Source organism: Dreissena polymorpha, chromosome 2 (genome assembly GCF_020536995.1).
Source record: "Dreissena polymorpha isolate Duluth1 chromosome 2, UMN_Dpol_1.0, whole genome shotgun sequence".
NCBI lineage: Eukaryota > Metazoa > Mollusca > Bivalvia > Myida > Dreissenidae > Dreissena > Dreissena polymorpha.
Genome location: NC_068356.1, coordinates 111,663,221 through 111,680,853, shown reverse-complemented (window position 1 = coordinate 111,680,853; position 17,633 = coordinate 111,663,221). Strand labels below are relative to the sequence as shown.

Sequence of the window (17,633 nt, the reverse complement as noted above, 5' to 3'; positions counted from 1 at the left end):
CAGTTGACAGTGATCATGCTGTCTTTAGACTGAAATCTTCACGGAGTAAAGGGCAACTTCCCTACAAAGTTCATGTAGTTCGATACCATAATTCAATAAAACGTATGAAAAAAACATTATTACCGTTCTTGTCGTTACATTCTGCATCAAGAATAACTGTCCAGCGCCGTTTGAATTCTTTGTTTACATACATTTCAACTAACTGACATTTTAAACATACGAGTGATTTCATTGGTCCAATGCGGAGGTGTGTCTTTACACCTGGAGATTTCATTCATAAAGACAGCATGATCACTGTCAACTGGGTCATGCGTGTTGTGTATCGTGTTATTTCTTAAAAGTTGACCCAGCATTTGTTCAAAGCGATGCACCCCGTTTTGGGGTGATTTTGAGTTGCATACCTTGTTATATATATATATTTGATAGTGATTTTTTTTTTCAGAAAAGTTAATTTTTCGTTATAATATGATTATTTATCATTCAAAATGATGTTTTCACTAATTAATATCATAGCAACACGCTACCCACCTGTGGTTTTAACGATGATTACATATGTCTATAGGAAATTAAACGAGTGTTGTTTTAGTATTTTCAATAGAATTAACCATAAAAACAAAATCCTGCAACGATGTATATATATATCAAAGTGTATCGTAGTTGACTTTGGTGCGGCAGACTAATATTTCTTAGTGAACGGAACAAAGATGTATACAAAACACCATGTTTTGCATCTAATGACGTGTCTTGCCAGGTTCAATTATAGATGAAAATTAACACAGGGCAATATACCTGACGTAGTTTTGGCTACCATAACTTTAAATGTCGCTTTTTATGATTTTTTGACTGGCGCGACTTCTGTCAATACTATATAAACTGTTCGCTAAAGTTTCTTTAGCTATACCTGACGAGGCAATAAAATTGTTCTTTGGAATGTTTTCGCCTAGCGTTTATGTAGTACAAATGTATTCAGCAATCAGGATATCCCTTTGCTTTCTGGGTAAACAGGCGATTTAAAACTAACCAACTTACCACACCAAATGAACTCCGCCTGATCGGTTAAGATTTTGCAAAAATCTTAGTAAAAGGGAATCAAAAATCATAAATAAATTATCAAGTTAATAATAACAATGAACGCCGCCATATTTGATTGAAGTTCATTATGTACGCTTGATCATATTCGTTAAACCGGAGGGCAGGCGGATTTCCTCACCAGAATCTTGCTTAGGATTCCTGAAGTCGGTGTATCGATAGTTCTCCTTGTCTCTTACCATGATGCAGGATTTTTAGTTAGAGGGGCTGAAAGAAACGAGTGCGTCGATGGCGTTGAAAGCATAGTTGCAAGATACGGGGAAGTAAATGTTAAGGTCAAAATATACTAAATAGTTTCCTTATATGTTTTAATGTAAAAACGACAAATTTGAGCGAAAATAAATACAACATTTTGCACATAGAGACCCCCATAACCATACCTTTTCTTGATGGGCATTCTATGCTGAATCGATTTAAGCAATAAAAAAGATATGTCATGTTCAACCAAAAAAGAATTCGACTCAAATCAAAATCGACTGTTTTTGCACCTTCTTTTTTCGGCCGTTTCCTAGTGGATTGTAACCTTTTGCAGTACCATTTTTTACTTTAATCTCTAACTTTATCCTAATTCAGGTATTTAATAGTGAACACCTATGCTTACCCTAGCAATATCTCCAAACGATAAAACCAGAACAACAGTCTAAAGTGTAAAACATGCCTTCGAGGAAAATATGATGATTTGTTTAGACAGGGACCTATACAGTATAGGTCCCTGGTTTAGAGAGTACAGACCTTCATGACTCGATTAGTCATGACTCGATTATTTAGTTTATTGTCCTTCATGACTCGATTATTCATGACTCGATTATTTAGTTTATTGTAACCTTAACAATTTCTGACATCACGAGTCGCCTCCCTTGTTGGTTCATGCTACCAAAATGTTCTGTTTTTAGAAACGGGAATTCCAAATCGTGACGAATGTGAATGGTTACAAAATGACATAACTATGAAAATAAATAGGTAGAATTACATTATTTCACGCATACCATTATGCAACCATCCGTTTTCTTTTCCGACTTGATACATTTACGGCATTCCATTTAATATTTTACAGACACAACACTCGTCCAGAATTTGCGCGAATCCATTAAATTCGATGCAACATTTAAACAGTTAGCTCTACTCGTAACGTTAATTTCTGGCTCAAAGTAAGTCATTTTAATTTCAATTAACATATCTCTGTTACTTTCAAAATCTACTTCATTAAATCCATAGAAAGGCTGGTAAGAATCCATGTCATAAATCAGAAAACATTCATCGTACTCCGCCATTTTTTTTTACACATTTACAAAGAACGAATGTGCTTTATGCCCCACTTCCTGTTGAGAATATGTTAATTTCTATTTATAATTAACCAATGAAATTCTACAACCAGGGCCTAATAAATTTGACCTCTCCCAGAACAGTAAACAAAGGAAATAGAAAGTAGGTGGGAGATCACTATCAACCAGAACAGAATTGTTTTACGAACGTAATTTGTTTTAGTTTCTTAGGTTTTTTTCACGTAAAACGGTCTAAGAAAAATTCACTAAAAACGTTGTCAGCAATATTCTTGGAAGAAAACGTTAGAAAAACGTTTCTAAATAAAAAAAATGTTAGAATTACCATATACTATATTAAACATATATTTCGTCTGATTTTTGATCAGGTAAGGCTTCATAATGGTCAACCGTTCCATGTCGGTTTTCGAAATGTAGCTCTAACATAAGCATAGTTGCGTAAAAACAGCAACAGCATGGCAAAATACAGATCACGTTTTGCAACGTATAATGGGAACATACTCGCATGAACACACTTCGCTTTGTGTATAATTCACGTCATACCAAACTTAAAGTCATAAAGCTGTTTCATTTGTGTACAAAATATCGCATCTATCTGATACATGTAGTTACACATGTTTGAACTCCGCTCGACATAGGAACCGACCGATTAACGGGATCGGACACACTACGTGTTTTATATTGGCCCGTGAAAGGGATATAAAGTTTGCCTCGGCCTGATATCGGGTTTTACAAACCACAAGATCGGATGTATAATGTGGCTCTACGTGGGCCCGACATTTGCAAATTGACGTCATTCAACCTACTTTTGCCCTATTTGCAATGGGATTCCACTGCTTTCAATAAAACTTTTGACGATTAATGACCTATTATTTTGCCAAAGACGATCGTTGCTTTATTCATTTTAGTCATAGAAATCACTGTACTTTCTTTTGAATGAGTCATAAAAAAACGAATCATATTTGACAGGATTTTTCAGATGCTAGTTGTTTTCCCGCTGTGCATGGTACAAATGGTATTTTCCAGACACTTTTCATTGTATGTTTAGCTAAAAAAAAAGATATATCAACGAAAAGGAGCAATTTGAGCTTATCAGGGTGCATATTCAACGGGGTTTACACATGGGCTGGACAGAATGTAAACACACCGTTAAGAATTTTATTTTTTCAAATATCTCAAGTTATTAAAATACATTTGCAAAACTCTTAAGTTAATAAAAAACAGTTTTTCTTGCAGTTTATGTCGATATCTTCAGGTATAAGAATATATCTGTGAATACGTCTGAAATCGGTGACACAATTTCACTTTGCGTGAAACATAACCGTGCTGTACACATATATTTTTTTAACAAGAACACATGCTTATTAAATAAAGCAATTCTGATGTATTTCACATTGCCACAAGATAAATATTGACGCAAAGCATCAAAGGGCGTCGGGAATTTCAGTGTAAAAGGCACTCAATGAAGTTACATGGAACGATTTTTTTTCATACTGTAGATATTAATATATTGGCCGATTATTTTAAACAAAATAGAAAAAGATACTGGTATAACCATTATCTATAATTTTGTGTTATAACCCCCAAATAACCATTATTTATGATGTGTTATAACCCCCAAATAACCATTATCTATGATTTTGTGTTGTAACTCCCAAATATTTCATAGTTCATTTTATTTTCATTGGTTTCCTTTTTTTGACTGGCATCCGTGTGCAGTTTTCATTAACGGAACAGAACTGTGTAGGTTTTTAAAAATCTGCTTCATCTTGTAAGCGTAATTTCATATTTTTCTCAACTTCAAGGGGAGATGATTCTGAACTTATTCTTACGTTGCTCATGTACGATAGGGGTTGAGTACTCATTGATATGAAAACACTGTAAAAGTTTGAAAAAAAAAATTGAATGAAAACTGTCAATTGCATAAAGAAGCTGCATTTCACAATACTTTGAAATTCAGTAAAAGATAATAATAGATATTGCTCCGATATTCATCATTTTCAATAGGGTTCGAGTAATACTGATATAAAATCACTTAACAAGTTTGGAAAGATTCAGACGAAAGTTGTGAAATCTTTTAAACAAGTGGAAATTGTTTATTTTGTCACATTTAATTGAAAAAAATTCTGGACTTATTGTCCCGATATTTCACATTTTTAATGAGGTAAAAATGCTTATTTATATGAAGACACTGTAAGTTTGGAAATAATTTGATGAAAAATGTTGACATAATCACATAACCAAGCAGTTTTTCACTTTAATTTTTAAATTCAAAGAGACATAATTCTGGACTTATGGTCCGATATTGCTCATAAAGAGAGTTTGGGCTGGGTCCTCATTGATAAAAAACCTGTGCAAGTTTGGGAACAATTGGATAAAATTTTGGATTTCGAACAACGATTTCATAATTTCTCAAATTCTAAGGAAGATAACTATGGACGTAATGGTCGGATAATGCTAAAGGGCCCATACCACCTGAATAGTAATACGTTTCGCGCTTTGCGCTCTATATGTGGTTCTTAAAAAAAAAGGAGTGCTTGACTCTAGGGAAACGGGTTACTGGGACACAGCTCCTCCTTGATAAGCGGCTGCCTTTATCGCAACTCATTGTTACAATCAATAATACGTGTCGCGCTTCGCGCTCTATATGTGGTAGGGATAGTCCTTAGGGCATATGATAGACAGCCATAACAATACATGGATAATAGATGTGTTGTTTGCATTTATTTGTTAATATAAAAACATGTGTATTTTTTTAAAGATATTTAAGTGATGTAAGAAATTTAAAATTAACGTTGTCACCACGCGGCATCCATTAATTTTAATAAAAATGTCCAATTGTAGTAAAATGGATTTTAAAATGTCTACATAAAATAAAGCATTATTATATTTATTAATCTGACTGAAACACATTGTCAGTCGCCGAACTGTTCCGCTCGTGCCGGAACCCGGGATTGAACCGGGGCCTTTAAATGATGTTGCGTAAACAACTTCCGTCTAACGGTCTCCCAACTGAGCTATTCCGGCTGACATCATTTGTGTACTGCTATTTGGTGAAGTTGTGTATAGCGAACGTTATTATATGTCTATTAATAAACTAATACATTGTACGTTTTCGTACCACTACGCCTTCAAATAAACTTGCTTGCGCGATAGGTCGTCAAATATCGTACTACATTGATTCTCCACTAAATAAGCCAATTAGAAAAACCACAAAATAAATATATTTTGATTATGTTTTGTTTTTATACAAAACCAGAAAGTTTCGCGTATTTGCCCAGTAACTGTGATCTTTCCCCTGTGATCAGTTGTGGATCAGTTATTAATTAAAACAATTAGCTTTGCATTAATGGAAATAAATGTTGTAATAAATGTAATAGGCACAAATGCAGTACTTATTTACACTAATTTACACAAAAAATCACCACTACTGTATGTAAGATATTCTTAAAACAAAAATATCTAAATTGATCCGTAAAAAAACTTCTCCTCCCATAAGCGAAAAAAAGCATATCATACTAGTCGCCGCTCTCCAGAGCGACGCCAATAAGCAGCATAATTTCTGTCTTGTATGCTCTAGTTGAAATTCTCAAGAAACATTGTTTTAAAGGGACGGTCAACCACGACGACGAAGAAAAGAAAAGTTGTAAAATACCATATTTTTTACAATTATTAGTTTATATTGATTAAAATGCCACGATTGGTATATTATATTACTTGAAAACAAGTTAATATTTTCAGTATATTCGGTATTAAAATTTCGCGATGTGAAATCGAAAGTACATCGCGAAATTAGGTGACATAACGATATACACACTATAAATAACGCAAGGAGATTGATCAATTTATAAATAAAATATATACAATTCACTACGCATGCACAATTTGCATTCCTGGGTTTACCACGTGGCGATGATGATCAATCTACTGGCGTTATTTATAGTTAACTGGTAGATACCTGGTAGACATACCCAGTAAAATTTATTACCGAATATACTGAAAATATGATAACTTAACAACTTTTTTAAGTAATGTAATATAACAGTCGTGATATTTTAATCAAAATAAACTAATAATTGTAAAAAAAAATAATATTTTACAACTTTTTTTCTTCGTCGTCGTGGTTGACCGTCCCTTAAACAAGTTATTCGAACAAAGCACCACTTACCGGTTACCACAAAGTCACGTAATTCTGCACCCTGGTTATGCTAACCAATGAAAAGCTTACAGTAAATTATCACGGATTATTCAGAAAAATATATAAAAAAGATTGAATAAGTCGAATATAATAAAAGGATGGAAGGGGGGTACACCATGTCTGTCCTTCTCTTTGTGCTGATAAAAGCTCTAAGAATTCAAGAAGAACTAATATTTGCCGTCGTCTTAAAAGTGAACAATAATATTTGTAAGTGTGTTGATTCATATTAAAGGGACTGTCCAATGGATTATTTTCCTGAATTTAGCAGGCTATTATTTTGATATTAATTAATAACATTCGTTAATTTGAACCATATCCAACTCAACCTTTTGCTAAAAACTACAAAACTAAAGAGCAACAGCCAAATTGTATTACGACTTTTGCGTCTACCTTGGGAAATCCCTTTCTATTTGTATTTCGCGCTTCGTGTCACGTGATTCACACACAAACAAACAAATTGGCGGAGGCTTCGAAATCTACAATGAGCGTACCAGTAAGAAAATATGTTTTTTCGGCGTCAGCTGAATACGCCAGCTTTTCACCTTAGCCTGACCTTTGTTAGCGTCCAATAGAATTCAAATAAAACTTCCCGCGGCCAAGTACAGATGAATACACTTCATTGACTGCATTGGCTGATTTGATAATACCACTAGAACATTGGAAACATGTCCGCGTCTTTGTAACACTGTTTTACTGCGTGTTCAGCATGAAACAGTTTTATCTCTAATAAAAAGGCTTTATAGATAGAACAGTTTTACACTCAATCTCGACATCAATACAGTTTGTGCGTACATCTTTTATTTTCAGAGGATTTTCAGCGCGAAAACGTTGTGTACTTAAAGGCCATGTTCTCATATTAAGTACTGACTTCCATATTCCTGTCAACATGTTATATGTAAAAGTATAAAGAGCAGTGGAAGCGATGCCTCACTTTAATGTGTTGCATTTCAACCCGCGAGGTATAACGGGTCAGTTCGCGGTTAGTGTGTTTGAATGTCAGAGTTTATATACAGGTCAGACCTTCTGTGCTGTTCGGAGTTCGCGGTCAGTTATATAATAGTTATATAATAAAGACGCTATAGCGTGAACTAGGCGAACCAGAATTTTCTTTACCACCAGAAAGATGTGAAATGAAGATATCCAGCGATATTATTTTATGGCATGTCAATAATAGATTCTTAATGTGTTTTCAACAATACCATGATAAATATTATTTTTAATTAATTAACAAGAATTATTCCATCATATTTACTAATGTATTATTGCAGCATATTGACTAATGTATTAAGTATGAGCGCGATGATTCTCGATACTGTTAATAATCGAATCAAATACACGTAGCAATTCCCGATAAACCACTCAAACAGGTTTGTTCGAAGAACGCGCGTATACATATTTAAAATATGTACGGAGACTTCGCGTGTGGCCGGTTGACTTTGGTTTTCTTTTTTGTATCTATAGGTTTATGACCAGCAATATGTAATAATGTAAAATAAGCCGCGAAAACTCCGCGTAACATCCCGTACTGCGTTTGATGCAGCTAAAAACTGCACAGAAAAAGATATTAGCTATCCTTGATCTCATTCATTTAAATCTTTACCTTCCATAAACTCCAACCACAATCAACGCCGTATATCTTTTTTTTAAAGATATTTCTTGTTTGATTTAATCAAATATAATATATTAAGATTCCGATCTTATTTTATTTAATTCAACAAGATGAGTTTATCTGCCGTTGAATGTTAGCGGATTGTTGGTCTTTACCTTGCAATTCGACGCTAAATGTCGCTGGTTTACAAATTTAGATCAAGTTAGTCATACATACATTTCAATAAATGAGTTTTTAATCAAATACATTAATGTTTATATCCTTTTCCTGATAACGCAGTAATATGGGGCCTATATGGGACCCTTATGGGCATTTCCATATAGGCTAGCCAATATAGTTCCTGAATGAGTCCCATATGGGACCCGTATGGGACCCATATGGGCTGCATATAATTTGCTTATGCATAATTTTCTATTTTTGGGGTAAAATAATAGCAGTTAAGATCAAGTTAGTTATCCATACGTTTTAAGAAATAATTTTTTAATCAAATAAATAAAAGTTAATATCTTTTTCCTGATAACACAGTAATATGGGACCTATATGGGACCCTTATAGGCATTCCCATATGGGCTAGCCCAAATAGCTCCCAAATGGTACCATAAGGGACCCGTAAGGGACCCATATCGGCTGCATATTATTTGCTTATGCACATATTTTCATTTTTTGGTTAAGATATTAGAAGTTCAGATCAAGTCAGTCATACATACGCGTTAAGAGATGAGTTTTTAACAAAATTAATAAAAGTTTATATATTTTTCCTGATAGCCCAGTAATATGGGACCTATAGGGGACCCTTATGGGCATTCCCATATGGGCTAGCCCAAATAGGTCCCAAATGACTCCCATATGGGACCCGTATGGGACCCATATGGGCTGCATATTATTTGCTTATTCATTGATTTTCTATTTTTGGGTTAAATGGTAGCAGTTTAGATCAAGTAAGTCATACATACGTTTTAAGAAATTAGTTTTTAATTAAATAAATACAATTTTATATTTTTTCCGTATAGCGAGGTCATATGGGACCTATATGGGACCCTTATGGGCATTCCCATATGGGCTAGCCCATCTAGGTCCCAAATGACCTCCATATGGGCTTACCCATATGGGTTTGCCCAGAAACAACCCATATGGGACCCATATGTGCATGTTTGCTGGGAATTAGACGATAGTAGACGACTCCAATGCATGAAAATGAGAATCAATTTAACGTATTTTGATTTTATGATTTTCTCGTTTTGACTTTTGAATTTTGTGTTGTTTATTTTGCAATGTACGTTTTACATTAACTTTTAAATTTTGCTAATAGAAGCCAGTGGATTCTTCCACAGTAAATTCGTGCCCAGATCCTAGAGCACAAATAAGTCAGTGTATTATTTATGTTTTTTTATTTAGGCCAAAACAGAGGGAGAGATGAGAAGAAGTAAATGCGTGAGACAGCCATCTAAGAGAATGTTGTTGTATTCTCAGGACACAGATTCAGTAAGTTTATTTTAATGCTCTTGTGTGTACACATTTTAATTATGTGCCAGTTATTCGATAAATTCTCCCACCTGGTCAACCGGAGGGGTATAGTGAATTATGTATATCTATTTGTGACCAGACGAACTAAGAAGAAATAATAATATCACCCTTGTCCGCTCTGTGTTGATAAATGCAGGTTTGACTATAACCCATTATGATTTACAAGTTAGAACTATTATTGTAAAGGCCTGAGAGTTGAACAGTCACCTTGGCTAAGAATAGTAGGACTTTTTGCTTTTTTTTCACAATATTTAGGTCCGAAATCTGTGGATGTAGGCTGTGGTTGCAAATAACATGTAGTAAATCAAGAAATGCACTATAACTCATGTGATTAGGTCATGACATTGACATCATGATTTTGTCATTTTAGGGTTACTCTTTTTGCTATTATTTATTAGATTTTCTGCATTACTTGGTTTTTTATCAAATGCATGATGTTTTATTTGTTACACTCAGGATTCAAGTCTACAGAAGAGTTAAGGAAAACGTCCTGCCAGAAAGATCCAGAAAGTTGATACATTAGCAACAATAACTAAGTGGTGCTCTTGTCACAGATGCCCACAATACGAGAGAGTGGAAGATCGAGTTTGCTGTGGGATGGTCCCAGAATTATGCTCAAGTCACAGACCTGTGAGTAAGATTCATGTATTATGAGTTTCTGTAACTGAATATCTTAAGTTTTGCAGCGTCATATTGTGTTATAACAAGGACTAAGAAATGGGTCAATAATGTTCTACCATGCAAACCTATTAAATATCCCATCTTAAAAATTAATCCTGTTATAAAGGCAATTTTGTCATGTGGGAAAATCATTTACTGAATCATTATTGGCTTATTAAAATGAATTTCAGCTAATGCCAACAAAGATGCTAAGTTCTAAGACATTGTGTAGTTGTTTGTCATCTTGCTATTTTATTCAATGCAATTTATGTTTTTACATGAGTAAAGAAAGGATTACTCTTTTTTTGCTTAAAAATTGTTAAGTTTGCATACCATTTCAATATTTTGTACTCCATTGATCCATTGCATTGATACCATCAACACCTTTCCACCCCTTTATATGAGTCGCGTCCTTAGAAAATTGGGCATAATGCATGTGCGTAAAGTGTCGTCCCAGCTTAGCCTGTGCAGTCTGTACAGGCTAATCAGGGATGACACTTTCCGCCTAAATGGGATTTTTGCTAAGAAGAGACATTTTAACGAAAAATGTCATAAAAGCGGAAGGTGTTGCCCCTGATGAGCCTGTGTGGACTGCACAGGCTAATCTGGGACGACACTTTACGCACATGCATTATGTCCAGTTTTCTCAGAACAAGGCTCATATAATCTAGTGTGCTGTCTCACTGACTGCTGATTGGAGTTACATTTGCAAGAAGTTTATTGTAAAATCTGTTACAATTTCTTTGTAGGAGATGACTCTTTCGGTGCTGGATAGGATGACCCTCTACAGTCAGCAGCAGTATCAACAAGATGTGTTTTCCTTTTATGCAGAGACACTAGAAGATGTCAATAAATCTTTCAGACATGCTGCATACAGACAATTTACCATCTTAATGCATGAGAATAACTGTCACAGCATGTTGTGTTAAATTAATAAGGGAGAAGTTTCCTAGTCCTTAAGGCCAGTATACAGGCTTCGTACCAGGTGAAGGCCCAGTGTTCTAATAATTTTGCATATTTATGCCCCCCTTCAAAGAAGAGGGGGTATATAGTTTTGCACATGTCGGTCCGTCCACCAGATGGTTTCGGGATGATAACTTAAGAACGCTTAGGCCTAGGATCATGAAACTTCATAGGTACATTGATCATGACTGGCAAATAACCCCTATTGATTTTCAGGTCACTAAGTCAAAGGTCAGTGACTCGAAACAGTAAAGCGGTTTCCGGATGATAACTCAAGAATGCATACGCCTAGGATCTTGAAACTTCATAGGTACATTGATCACGACTGGCAGAGGACCCCTTTAGATTTTCCGGTCACAAGGTCAAGGTCACAGTGACTCAAAACAATAAAATGGTTTCCAGCTGATAACTCAAGAATGCTTACGCCTTTTGATCATGAAACTTCATAGCTACATTGATAATGACTGGCAGATGACCCCTTTTGATTTTCAGGTCACTAGGTCAAGGTCACAGTGACTCGAAATAGTAAAATGGTTTCCTGATGATAACTCAAGAATAATTAGGCCTAGGATCAGGAAACTTCATAGGTACATTGATCATGACTGACAGATGACCCCTATTAATTTTCAGGTCACTATGTCAAAGGTCAAGGTCACAGTGACAAAAAACGTATTCACACAATAGCTGCCACTACAACTGACAGCCCATATGGGGGGCATGCATGTTTTACAAACAGCCCTTGTTGCTATTCTTTTTCATTTATCAGACATAGAACTTTTCTTAGTTTTGATTATTTTTTTGTTCTGGCTCCTTTTTTGAAACATTTATATTTATGCAAATCATTTGAGTTATGCTTAATCATTTGGATTTTTCAGTTCTATGCATTTTGTTTTGAAAAATCAATTTGTGTGAAATGTGCTAGTTTATTATTAAAACTTGCACAGCAGTTTTTACATTTGTATGCTTACTTTGGTGTCATTTGAATGAAATGCCACGAGTACTCTGGATTGTAAGATGAAAGAAATAAAAGAAGCAATGACATATTTCTTAAGAATACTATGTAAATAAACTAATTGAAAATCAAAATTCATTTCTTGTATACTTATTTTATTTTCTTGTTTGAACTTAATAGTTTGATTTTTACACTTTTTAGCTCACCTGAACACAATGTGCTCATGGTGAGCTTTTGTGATCGCCTTTTGTCCGTCGTGCGGCGTCTACATTTGCCTTGTTAACACTCTACAGCCGTAAAATAAAGATTGGTCTCAAGGATATTTTGGATGAGTTCAAAAATGGTAACGTTTGCTTGAAAAGACCGTTCATAAAAAAACAGTCAATTGTGTATTACCTGTTTTTATTTTTATTTTTTATATCTTTTGCTTTTATTCAATTTTAAGTTTGCATTTTGATTTTTTTATTATGCCCCCCTTCGAAGAAGAGGAGGTATGTTGTTCGCTCATGTCGGTCAGTCGGTCCGTCCGTCCACCGAATGGTTTCCGGATTATAACTCAAGAACACTTACGCCTAGGATCATGAAACTTCATAGGTACATTGATCATGACTGGCAGATGACCCCTATTGATTTTAAGGTCACTAGGTCAAAGGTCAAGGTTACGGTGACTCGCACAGAAAAATGGTTTCCGGATGATAACTCAAGAACACTTAAGCCTAGGATCATGAAACTTCATAGGTACATTGATCATGACTCGCAGATGACCCCTATTGATTTTCAGGTCACTAGGTCAAAGGTCAAGGTGACTCGACACAGTAAAATAGTTTCCGGATGATAACTCAAGAAAGCTTACGCCTAGGATCATGAAACTTCATAAGTTCATTGATCACGACTCGCAGATGACCCCTATTGATTTTCAGGTGACTAGGTCAAAGGTCAATGTCACAGTGACAAAAAACGTATTCACACAATGGCTGCCACTACAACTGACAGCCCATATGGGGGGCATGCATGTTTTACAAACAGCCCTTGTTTATTTTTATTTGGAGTCATTTTGTTTCACACTTGATATTTGTTAGATTAGGTTTCTTAAAATACATTTTAAACATGACATATGCTAATGCATGATTAAACATTTCGAAATCAATAAAAAAGCAACAAGTTGCTGTTGAAATTAAAAAAAATAGTATCTTATTATTGTTCAACCATGTTTTGTATATTGTGTGCTTTCTTTATGTAGTAACCTGTGCAGACCGTGTACATTTTAGCTCAGCCGATTTTTTCCTATCTATTAAATTGATATACAATTGAGGTATTTTATTCAGTGTGATATGAACTTGATCCATGCATTGAAGTTTGATTTTTTTTTACAAATTTTGTATTATATTCATCTGGTGTCAGAAAATGGATCGAACTCAATACATGCACATAGAAATGTGACAGGAGTTGAGAACTCATTGAAGTTGGTTCGAGTGTATGATGCTGGCATTTAATTATTTAGGTGATTTGCATTTCAAATGGGTATGGCCATTAAAAAGTATTAAATGTTGATGTGTAAATAGAACACTGAGGCATATCTGGATACACTATCACATTCATAGTATCGATAATTAAAGAGGAAACTACTCTCGAGGTCAATTATAAGAGGCTTAGAGACATTGACTACAATGGTTTATTAAATACAGGTAATAAAGAAGGCAATGAAAAACACATATCGATAATCAAACAAAAAACTAAACATTTTGTAAGAAAAATTGTGTTTTTTACATGTGTAACAAGAAACCGGTGTAGACTGGTGATGCTCCCCAAAAGTGTTTTTTTGTCACAATATTGTACTATATATTCAGATAAAAGGAAACGTCTTAAGGGGCATAACTGTGGACAAAATTATACGATGGATGGATTAAAGCTTCATTGAATTCCGGTCAGTAGTTGGGGAGAAATAGCCTGGACAAGAAATGCACTATATGTACAGTTTATAGAAAATTTCAAAGGGCCATAACTCTGAATTACTGTAATAAGTTGCTGAGAAATAGCTCGGACAAGCATTGCACTATATGTGCAATGGAAAATTTCAAAGGGCCATAACTCTGTGAAAAATCATCCGATGAGAACCGGCTGATAATATGCACATCTCCTCTTGGTAGTGAAGCTTCCCATAAACTTTCATAGAATTCCAGTCATTAGTTGCTGAGAAATAGCCCGGACAAGAATTGCACTATATGTACAATGGAAAATTTCAAAGGGCCATAACTCTGTGAAAAATCATCTGAAGAGAACCGGCTGATAATATGCACATCTCCTCTTGGTAGTGAAGCTTCCCATAAAGTTTCATTGAATTCCGGTCATTACTTTCTGAGAAATAGCCTGGACAAAAATTGTGCACAGACGGACACACGGACGGACAGACGAAGCGGCAACTATATGCTCCCCCCAAAATAAATTTTGTGGGAGCATAAAAATGTATTGATAAAAAACGCACAAAATATAACATAAAAAAAATATTTTATGCTAAATTCAATATTAAAACTTCCTAAAAAATGTCATTGCATTGTACAACCAAGAGCATTCATTATTTATAACATAATGTAAGATTGTACATTTTCAAAACACTTCTAAAATTATATTTACACTAAAGATGTGAAACTTAATAGTTATCTAACAAAGATAACTTCTGCGTCAACTTCAAATGAATATCAAACACGTCTTGGGCAACAATTCATTTTTTCGCTTTTCTCAATCTAGAGACATGCTGATCTCCAAGTATTGATGTAGGTGGAGGGGTGACGGGGGCTATAGTTGACCTAATTCTTTTGGAGTCTTCAGGCAGCTGTTCACATTTGCCACTTATTCTTTTCTTGCCTATGGTGAATTCATTTATAACTTCAGTGATCAAACCGGTTATGTATGTTTTTTTCACAGGCCTTGTGCTCCAATTACAAGCAGCTTTTGAGTACACCTTTTTTCTCCTGAAAGATTGTTTTATAACTGACATGATGTTTGAAAAAATGAAATGACAATTGCTAAAACAAAACAAAAGAATAAAGATCTATAGACAATATATATGCCATAATATAAATTTACTGATTCAGTGCATACTTTGCTGCAGTAGTTCTTTTATGACAGGAGCATTGTTTGCAAAATGTATACTTATTATTCATATCACATGAATGTGTCAAATTTGAGCTTAAATACATCATGTTTGTAAATTCAATTTAATTATTAATAATAAAAACTTTCAATAAGTAATCATAAATCTGTAAATTGATCCTTACAATTCAAAATTTAATAAAAACAGGAAATGTGTTTGTCAGAAACACTATCTCCCCTACTGCGCCACTTTGATTTTTTTTTAAATATCATTTGGTAGGTTCAGATGAACTCTTTAAAGCTTATTACTTCTCTTGAATTTGTTTTTTTTTACCTTGACCTTGAAGGATTATCTTGACCTTTCACCACTCAAAATGTGCATGCCAAATATGAAGTTACTATCTTCAATATTGCAAAAGTTATGGCAAAATGTTAAAGTTTGACGCAAACAAACACACAAACCAACATACAGGGCGAAAACAATAATAAAAATACCTCTCATTTCCTTCTTTGTCCAACAAAACAGGACGATTCAAGTGTTTTGAATAATCTATTGCTGCTAACTGACACCTGCACAGCTGAAAAAAATAATTTTAGAAATGAAACTCAGAAAATATCATGCAACTCATCATGTGAAAATCTGCCTTTAGGACTTTGATGATGTTACACTAGATATGAACTAATTCAACACCAATGACTTGACATATTCATAATCAGAATTCATTTCTTGATTAACTACTAGTTGTTTAAACATCCTGTGAACAAAAATACAAAAATCCTGTTCATAAATAATTTTACTATCACATGATGAAACAAGAGCACGGCGTTACGGGTGCCACGCTAGGCTTCGAAAGCTTGTCATAATTTTTTTTAGAGGTCACAGGGACATTGACCTTTGACCTTGTGACCGAAAAATGGGTGTGGCGTGTAGAACTCATCAAGGTGAATCCACATTTGAAGTTTTAAAGTTGTAGGTGGAATCACTTTGATTGTAGACCAAAATGTAAAAGTTTTAGCACGACGCCAGCGGACAACACGACAACGAGCAGCTGGCTTACGACACAACAACGACGAGCTGGCTATGACAATATCTCGGGTTTTCTCCGAAAACAGCCGAGCTAAAAATATATTCATATTTTAGTCATTCAGGCAGTTTATTACGAGACTTGTCACAAAGGGTACATCATTTTTACACTATTAAAATGTAAATTCTCAAAAAGAAAGAGCATAAATTCCTTTGTTCAATGAATGAGCATGTGTTCATAAAAAAAGAAACACTTTAACAAGTGTATTTTTTAAACATTTAACTTTTTATTTACCTGAAAGCATTTCGCTTTGGTTTGGAGCGTATCAAAAGATGATTGTTGAAGCTCTCTAGTTCAGAAGTAGTTCTGAAATTTAAAAGCATTGTACATTTCTAAAACACATCTTTTATACTTATAAGGGTTTGTGTGTGTGTAAGTCAAATCGTGTTCATTATATAGCAAAATAATTAAGGGAATTTATAGAAAAGTAGCTATGAAACACAAACTGAAAATGAAGAAGACTTACGCATCGATCAATATTCCCATCATTTTCTCGTCCTTTTCAATCCCAGTAGCTTCTTTAACTCTTCTCCATCGATCACACTGAATACCAATGTCTATTATCCTTTCCCTTTTATTACGCCTGTACCTTGCATCTCTTGTTTTTTTTTAGTCTTAGCGCTAGCACTTGCTTTTGTCCGAACCATCTTGAATTCTTTTCGACCGCATATTCGTATTTGTGAAAAGTGATTTTCCAATAAAAATATTGATTTAAATATGAAGTATATTTTATTGGTTTATCAAAAATATTCAATGAAAATCAATTATTTGCTCAACAAGCTAAATCTCTTTCTTTAGAAATAATGTAATTTCTATGCCAAAAATAAATGACAGTACCATGTACCACGTGACTTGTCAGCTGATTTTCAGCTACATTTATTTTTAGGTCAAAAACGTCGAGCGGCGTTTTTGAAATATAATATGGAATTCCCATCCGCTTGGGCTTATGTGTTGGTCTGTGTTATACTTCCTTTAGTCTGCTTTGAGTTTTTATATCCTTAAATCAAAGGCGATAATCGTTTTTAATATCTAAAACAATAATTTTATATTTTGTTCAGACCATAATCCATTGGACAGTCCCTTTAATAATAAACCTCGACTGTGGGTAGGTTAAAATCTGGAACATGAAAACCCTGCGTTTGAGGTCATGAAAACATTAAAGGGGCCTTTTCACAGATTTTGG

The 17,633-nt window shown here is 34.5% G+C and overlaps 2 long non-coding RNA genes across 2 annotated transcripts; one reads left to right on the top strand and one right to left on the bottom strand.

The window, feature by feature from the left end:
- The first annotated feature begins 7,026 nt into the window (after positions 1 to 7,026).
- LOC127868519 (uncharacterized) lies at positions 7,027 to 13,477 on the top strand. The gene is made up of 5 exons (XR_008044158.1): positions 7,027 to 7,060; positions 9,572 to 9,658; positions 10,157 to 10,330; positions 11,110 to 12,869; positions 13,014 to 13,477. It is a non-coding gene; the product is annotated as an uncharacterized LOC127868519 (long non-coding RNA).
- A 452-nt stretch (positions 13,478 to 13,929) lies between these two features.
- On the bottom strand, positions 13,930 to 17,092 carry LOC127870412 (uncharacterized). Its single transcript, XR_008044804.1, has 4 exons — positions 16,917 to 17,092; positions 16,685 to 16,756; positions 15,861 to 15,943; positions 13,930 to 15,244 (listed from the first exon to the last, which is right to left on the bottom strand). It is a non-coding gene; the product is annotated as an uncharacterized LOC127870412 (long non-coding RNA).
- Positions 17,093 to 17,633: the final 541 nt, after the last annotated feature.